The 7,226-nt window shown below is 44.8% G+C and overlaps 1 pseudogene; it reads right to left on the reverse strand.

Moving 5' to 3' along the window:
* Positions 1-2,353: 2,353 nt before the first annotated feature.
* LOC112130323 (small nuclear ribonucleoprotein F-like) lies at positions 2,354-4,651 on the reverse strand (annotated as a pseudogene).
* Between the last annotated feature and the right edge of the window lie 2,575 nt (positions 4,652-7,226).

Genomic DNA, 7,226 nt, shown 5'->3' on the forward strand with positions numbered 1-7,226 from the left:
TCATCCTCTAAGATCCAGCTTAAATATTTTTCCCATCCTGAAACCTCCCAGAATTTTTGGACTTGATTCTGGATGGATGTTCTTTTTTTTTTTTTTTTTCTTTTAAGACGGAGTCTCGCTCTGTTGCCCAAGCTGGAGTGCAGTGGCGCTATCTCGGCTCACTGCAACCTCCGCTTCCCAGGTTCAAGCAATTCTCCTGCCTCAGCCTCCCGAGTAGCTGGGATTACAGGCGCCCACCACCATGCCTGGCTAATTTTTTGTATTTTTACTAGATACAGGATTTTGCCATGTCGGCCAGGCTCGTCTCGAATTTCTGACCTCAGGTGATCCGCCCACCTTGGCCTCCCAAAGTGCTGGGATTAGAAAGGCCTGAGCCACCACGCCCAGCCTGTATGGATGTTCTTAACCTCCATTTACTCTCCTTCTGTTGGAAGAGGCTCAAAAGCTTAAAACAGCATTCCACAGGCTCTCTTGCAGCTAGGACAGTGGGAAGTTAAATTCTGTCAGATTCATTTGCATGAGATCTGGAGGATGGGAGAGAGGGAGAGGTCGTCTTCCTGGAGCTGTGTCAGCTGAGGGAGCAGTTCTGGCAGGTGGGAGGAGCATGTACAGTGGAGTCCACTGTGCAGTCCCCACTTAGGAGGGTGTGAGGATGGAGGCCATGGCGGTGGCAGGGAAGCAGCAGTTTGGTAACCTTGGGATCAAGGCCTTGCTGGAGGAACCTTGAAATCAAAAGCCTGAAATGGCCCCTGACTTCTGCTCTTCCAGACCTCCTAATGATTTTGTAAGCACCTATATCCCTGTATTAAATCTTTTTTATTTGTTATTATTATTATTTTTTAATTATAGACAAAGAGTCTTATACTGTTGCCCAGGCTGGTCTCAAACTCCTGGCCTCAAGCAATCTTCCCACCTGGGCCTCCCAAAACACTGGGATCACAGGTGTGAACAACTGTCCAGCCTCAAAATTCTTTTTTGGGCCAGGCACGGTTGCTTCCACCTGTAATCCCAGCACTTTGGGAGGCCAAGGTGGGTAGATCACTTGAGGCCAGGAGTTCGAGACCAGCCTGGCCAACATTGTAAGACCCCATCTCTACTAAAAATACAAAAATTAGCCAGGCGTGGTGGCCCATGCCTGTAATCCCAGCTACTCGGGAGGCTGAAGAAGGAGAATCGCTTGAAATTGGGAGGCAGAGGTGCAGTGAGTCAAGATCACACTGCTGCACTCCAGCCTGGGTGACAGAGAGAAACTGTGTCTCAAAAAAAGTACAATAAAATAAAAGATTTTTTTAAAAAGCACTTGAATAGCACTTACTCTGTGTCAGGCACTAGTCTAAGCACTTTATTAAAAATTTACGGACCAGACATGGTGGCTCATGCTGTAATCCCAACTCTTCGGGAGGGCAAAGCAGGCAGATCACTTGAGGTCAGGAGTTCAAGACCAGCTCGAACAACATGGTGAAACCCCATCTCTACTAAAAATCCAAAATTAGCTGAGCATGGTGGTGTGCATCTGAAATCCCAGCTACTCGGGAGGCTGAGGAAGGAGAATAGCTTGAACCTGGGAGGTGGAGGTTGCAGTGAGCTGAGATCGCACCACTGCACTCTAGCCTGGGCAACAGGAGTGAAACTCCATCTCAAAAAAAAAAAAAAAAAATTTACAACCAGGCATGGTGGTTCACACCTGTAATCCCAGCACTTTGGCAGGCCGAGGCAGGTGGATCTCCTGAGATCTGGAGTTCAAGACCAGCTTGGCCTACATGGTGAAACCTCGCCTCTACTAAAAATAAAAAATTAGTCGGGTGTGGTGGCACACACCTGTAGTCCCAGCTACTCCGGAGGCTGAGGCAGGAGAATTGCTTGAATCCAGGAGCTAGATGTTGCAGTGAGCCAAGATCCCGCCACTGCACTCTAGCCTGGGCAACAGAGTGAGACTTCGTCTCAAAAAAAAAAAGAAAAAAAAAATTTACTTAATGGGCTGGGTGTGGTTGCTCCTGCCTGTAATCCTAGCACTTTGGGAGGTCAAAGGGGACAGATCACTTGAATCCAGGAGTTCAAGACCAGCCTGGCCAACATAGCCAAATTTCATCTCTGCTAAAAAATACAAAAAATTAGCTGGGCCATGGTGGCATGCATCTGTAGTCCCAGCTACTCGGGAGGCTGAGGCAGGAGAATGGCTTGAACCTGGGAGGCAGAGGTTGCAGTGAGCCCAGATCGCTCCATTGCACTCCATCCTGAGTGACACAGCGAGACCCTGTCTCAAAACAAAACAAAACAAAACAATACAAACCACTGAACAAACAAAACCCTTAATCTTTACAACAACATATTGAGGTAAGTACTACTGCCACCCTCATTTGCAGATGAGGAAATCAAAATCTAGAAGGATTAAGAAATTTGCCCAAGGTCACACAACTGGTTTCTTATAAATTATGTAAGGTTATGGGTAGATTTCATAATGCCATGGGGAATGCTCTTGATGGGAAGGACTGTCCTTGAAGGCAAGCACTGTCTTTTTTTCATATTTGTACCCCAGTGCCTAAATCAGCACCCTAAGCACTTGATAGGTGTTTGGTAAATATTGATTGAATGAATGAATGAAACTATTTATGAATTCAACTGAGTCTGCTGCGAAAAGAAAAAAAAACTAAATATTAAAAAGAAATTCAGAGTATATTTTCCCACTAGAGCACAGGTGAGCAAAGTTCTTTTATAAAGAGGCAGATAGTAATTTTTTTGTTTGTTTTTTTGAGACAGAGTCTCACTCTGTCACCCAGGCTGGAGTGCAGTCACATGACCACTGCAGCCTGGACCTCTTGGGCTCAAGTGATCCTCCCACCTTAGCCTCCCAAGTAACTGGGACACAGACTTACAACACTATGCCTGGCAAAGATTTTTTATTTTTTTCTATAGAAACAAGGTGTCACTATATTACCCAGGCTGGTCTCAAACTCCTGGCCTCAAGTGATCCTCCCACCTTAGCCTCCCAGAGGGCTAGGATTAGAGATAGTAAACTTTTTTTTTTCAAGATGGAGTCTTGCTCTGTTGCCCAGGCTGCAGTGCAGTGGGTTGATCTCAACTCACTGTAGTCTCCGCCCCCAGGATTCAAGCAATTCTCCTGCCTCAGCCTCCTGAGTAGCTGGGACCACAGGCATGTGCCACCACACCCAGCTAATTTTTGTATTTTTGGTAGAGATGGGGTTTCACCATTTTGGCTAGGGTAGTCTCCAACTCCTAGCCTCAAATAATCTGCCTGTCTCAGCCTCCCAAAGTGCTGAGATTATAGGCGTGAGCCACTGCGCCCAGCCAAGATAGTAAATATTTTTTATTTTACTGGCTATATACAATCTTTGGCACAGCCAATTAATTCTGTTATTCTATCACAAAGGCAGCCATAGCCACTATGTAAACAAAGGAGTGTGTTTCTGTTCCAATAAAACTTTATTTACAAAGACAAGCAGCAGACTAGATTTGGCTCATGGATTGTACTTTGCTGACCTTGCCCTACAGGATGAGTTTTAATATATCAAAAGATTTACTGTAGATTACTGTACTTAGTAAAATCATTTTTTTGCTTTGTTTTGAAAAAATTATTTTATTTTATTACATTTTTTTGAGACGGAGTCTCATTCTGTCTCCCAGGTTGGAGTGCAGTGGCTTGATCTTGGCTCACTGCAATCTCGGCCTGCCAGGTTCAAGCGATTCTCCTACCTCAGCCTCCTGAGTAACTGTGATTACAGGTGTGTGCCACCACACCCAGCTGATTTTTGTATCTTTAGGAGAGACAAGGTTTCGCCATGTTGGCCAGGCTGATCTCGAACTCCCGACCTCAGGCGATCTGCCTGTCTCAGCTTCCTAAAGTGCTGGAATTACGGGTGTGAGCCACCATCCCTGGCCCTCTCCAACATGTAAGTAGGGAATATAGAGCTAACGTTTCAATATTCTATTTCATTTATTTTTATTTTTTTGAAAAACAAATCTTTATTGTCTAGAAATATATATTTTAAAAATCCCCCACAAAAGATGCTATTCTCTAATTTCCCCATCTTCTTTTTCTTTTTTTTTAAAGACAGAGTCTTCCTCTGTCACCTAGGCTGGAGTGCAGTAGTGTGACCTCCACTGCAAACTCTGCCTCCTGAGTTCAAGCGATTCTCCTGCCTTAGCCTCTTGAGTAGCTGGAATTACAGGTCTGTGCCACCACACCTGGCTAATTTTTGTATTTTTGTAGAGATGGGGTTTCACCTTGTTGGCCAAGCTGGTCTTGAACTCCTGACCTCAAGTGATTCACCCACCTCAGCCTCCCAGTCATTTCTCCATCTTCTTCCTCTTCTTCCACACCTCTGATATAAAGGACATTATTACACCTTATTAAAACTTCACTCAGATGTCCAGAAAATGCTCCATCTATGTATTCTTCTGTATTTGCAAGCTGCATGTTCATATAGCCATCTACAGATACCAGGTAGCCCTAGTACTCCATTCCCCGCTTAAGTTTAACCATTCTTGGCTTTCCTATTACTCCACTGAGGAAAGATTTGGGATTGAAAGGTAAACTCATCATCGTAACCACAGGCAAATGCTATGAGTGAATGCTGCAGGCCGCTGACCAGGCTGACCAGGCTCCTGACTACAGCAGCTACCACAGGTCCTGAGCCACTGAGCATCAAGAGAAAACTATGTTCAAGATTTTATAGTAAGAAATGTATTTGGTAACATTCCATGATTTTATACTGTAGAAGGCTCAGCCGACATTCCATGATTCCATGTAGAACAGGGTTTAGCTAACATTCCTTGAGTCTGTACAGATGAGGATGCTCTGTAGACATTCCATAACGATAAGCAAAAAGGTTCTGCAAACATTCAATGATTTTATACATGGACAGATGTTCTGCAAACGGTTCAAAATTCGTGCCACAAGAAAGGATTCTAGCCAGGCGCGGTGGCTCACACCCGTATTCCCAGCACTTTGGGAGGCTGAGGCGGGCAGATCACCAGAGGTCAGGAGTTTGAGACCAGTCTGGCCAACATGGTGAAACCCTGTCTTCACTAAAAATACAAAAAATAGCTGGCCATGGTGATGGGCACCTGTAATCCCAGTGACTTGGGAGGCTGAGGCATGAGAATCACTTGAACCCGGGAGGTGGAGATTGCAGTGAACCAAGATCGTGCCACTGTACTCCAGTGAGGGTGACAGAGCGAGACTCCATCTCAAGAAAAGAAAAGAAAGGACTCTGTAAACATTCCATGATTCTGTATACATGTGGGTGTTCCTCAAAAACAATTCATAATTTGATTTTCTTATTTTCTTATTTTTATTTATTTTTTTGAGATGGAGTCTCACTCTGCCACCCCCGCTGGTGTGCAGTGGCACGACCTTGGCTCGCTGCAACCTCTGCCTCTCGGGTTCAAGCGATTCTCCTGCCTCAACCTCCCAAGTAGCTGGGATTACAGGCATGGGCCACCACGCCTGGCTAATTTTTGTATTTTTTGTAGAGAAGAGGTTTCACCATGTTGGCCAGGCTGGTCTCAAACTCCTGACCTCACATGATCCGCCCGCCTCGGCCTCCCAAAGTGCTGGGATTACAGGCGTGAGCCACTGCGCCCGGCCAACAGTTCACAATTCTATATACAAGAAGGAAAACTTATTTGTTTTGACACCCTGAAATTCTATACACAGGAAGTGCTCTGTAAACATTTATGATTTCATTGCTATGAATAGGCTTTATAAATATTACATAATTCTAATAGATAGAAATGGGCTATATAGAACTTCTTGATTTTATGCTTTTGTACACAGGTGGTGATTCTATAGCCGAAGAGCACTCTTCAAACAATTAATGATTCTACCTAAAGGAGGGTACAGGTTTCCGTGAACCTACCTAGAACAAAGGGTGCTCTGTAAAGATTCCATAATAGTAAACATAGGGAACTCTGCCTGCTGTTAATGACATTACAGATAGAAGGGTATTCTGTAAATATTTCTAGATTTCATGGCCCAGTGAGGTGGTTTATACCTGTAATCCCAGCCCTTTGGGAGGCCGAGGTGGGTGGATCACCTGAGCTCAGGAGTTTGAGACCAGCCTGGGCAGTATGGCGAAACCCCATCTCTACTAAAAATACAAAAATTAGCCAGGTGTGGTGGTGGGCACCTGTAATCCCAGCTACCTGGGATGCTGAGACAGTAGAATCGTTTGAACCTGAGAGGCAAAGGTTGCAGTGAGCCGAGACTGCTCCATTGCACTCCAGCCTGGGAGACAAGAGCGAAACTCCGTCTCAAAAATAAATAAATAAATAAAAATACAAAAATTAGCTGGGCGGGATGGCACACACCTGTAATCCCAGCTTCAAAGGAGGCTGAGGCAAGAGAATTGCTGGAACCCGGGAGGCAGAGATTGCAGTGAGCTGAGATTGAGCCACTGCACTCCAGCCTGGTCGACAGAGTGAGACTCTGTCTCAAAAAAAAAAAAAAAAAAAAAAAGGATGATGAAGCTGTCTACATAAGGATGTAGAAAAGTCTCTAAGATATAGTGTTAGGTTAAAAAGTAATTGTGGGACCGGTCGCGGTGGCTCACACCTGTAATCCCAGCACTTTGGGAAGCCAAGGCAGGCGGATCACAAGGTCAGGAGTTTGAGACCATCCTGCCGAATACAGTGAAACCCCATCTCTACTAAAAATACAAAAAAATTAGCTGGGCTTGGTGGCGGGCGCCTGTAGTTCCAGCTACTCGGGAGGCTGAGGCAGGAGAATGGTGTGAACCCAGGAGGCAGAGCTTGCAGTGAGCTGAGATCGCGCCACTGCACTGCAGCCTGGGTGACAGAGTGAGACTCCATCTCAAAAAAAAAAAAAAAAAAAAAGTAATTGTGTATCTATGTAAAATTGAATATATATATACATATACATGTGGAGTTGGATCATGAGGTCAGGAGATTGAGACCATCCTGCCCAACATGGTGAAATTCTGTCTCTACTAAAAATACAAAAATTACCCGGACGTGGTGGTGCACGCCCATAGTCTTAGCTACTTGGGAGACTGAGGCAGGAGAATCGCTTGAACCTGGGAGGCGGAGGCTGCAGTGAGCCAAGATTGCACCACTGCACTCCAGCCTGGTGACAGAGCAAGACTCCGTCTCAAAAAAAGAAAATAAATAAAAACAAATAAATTAATTAACTAAATTAAATAAATGCAGTGTCAGGGTCTATATAATTTTTTTTATTTTTATTATTT

This window comes from Pongo abelii, chromosome 21, assembly GCF_028885655.2.
Source record: "Pongo abelii isolate AG06213 chromosome 21, NHGRI_mPonAbe1-v2.0_pri, whole genome shotgun sequence".
NCBI classification, from domain to species: domain Eukaryota; kingdom Metazoa; phylum Chordata; class Mammalia; order Primates; family Hominidae; genus Pongo; species Pongo abelii.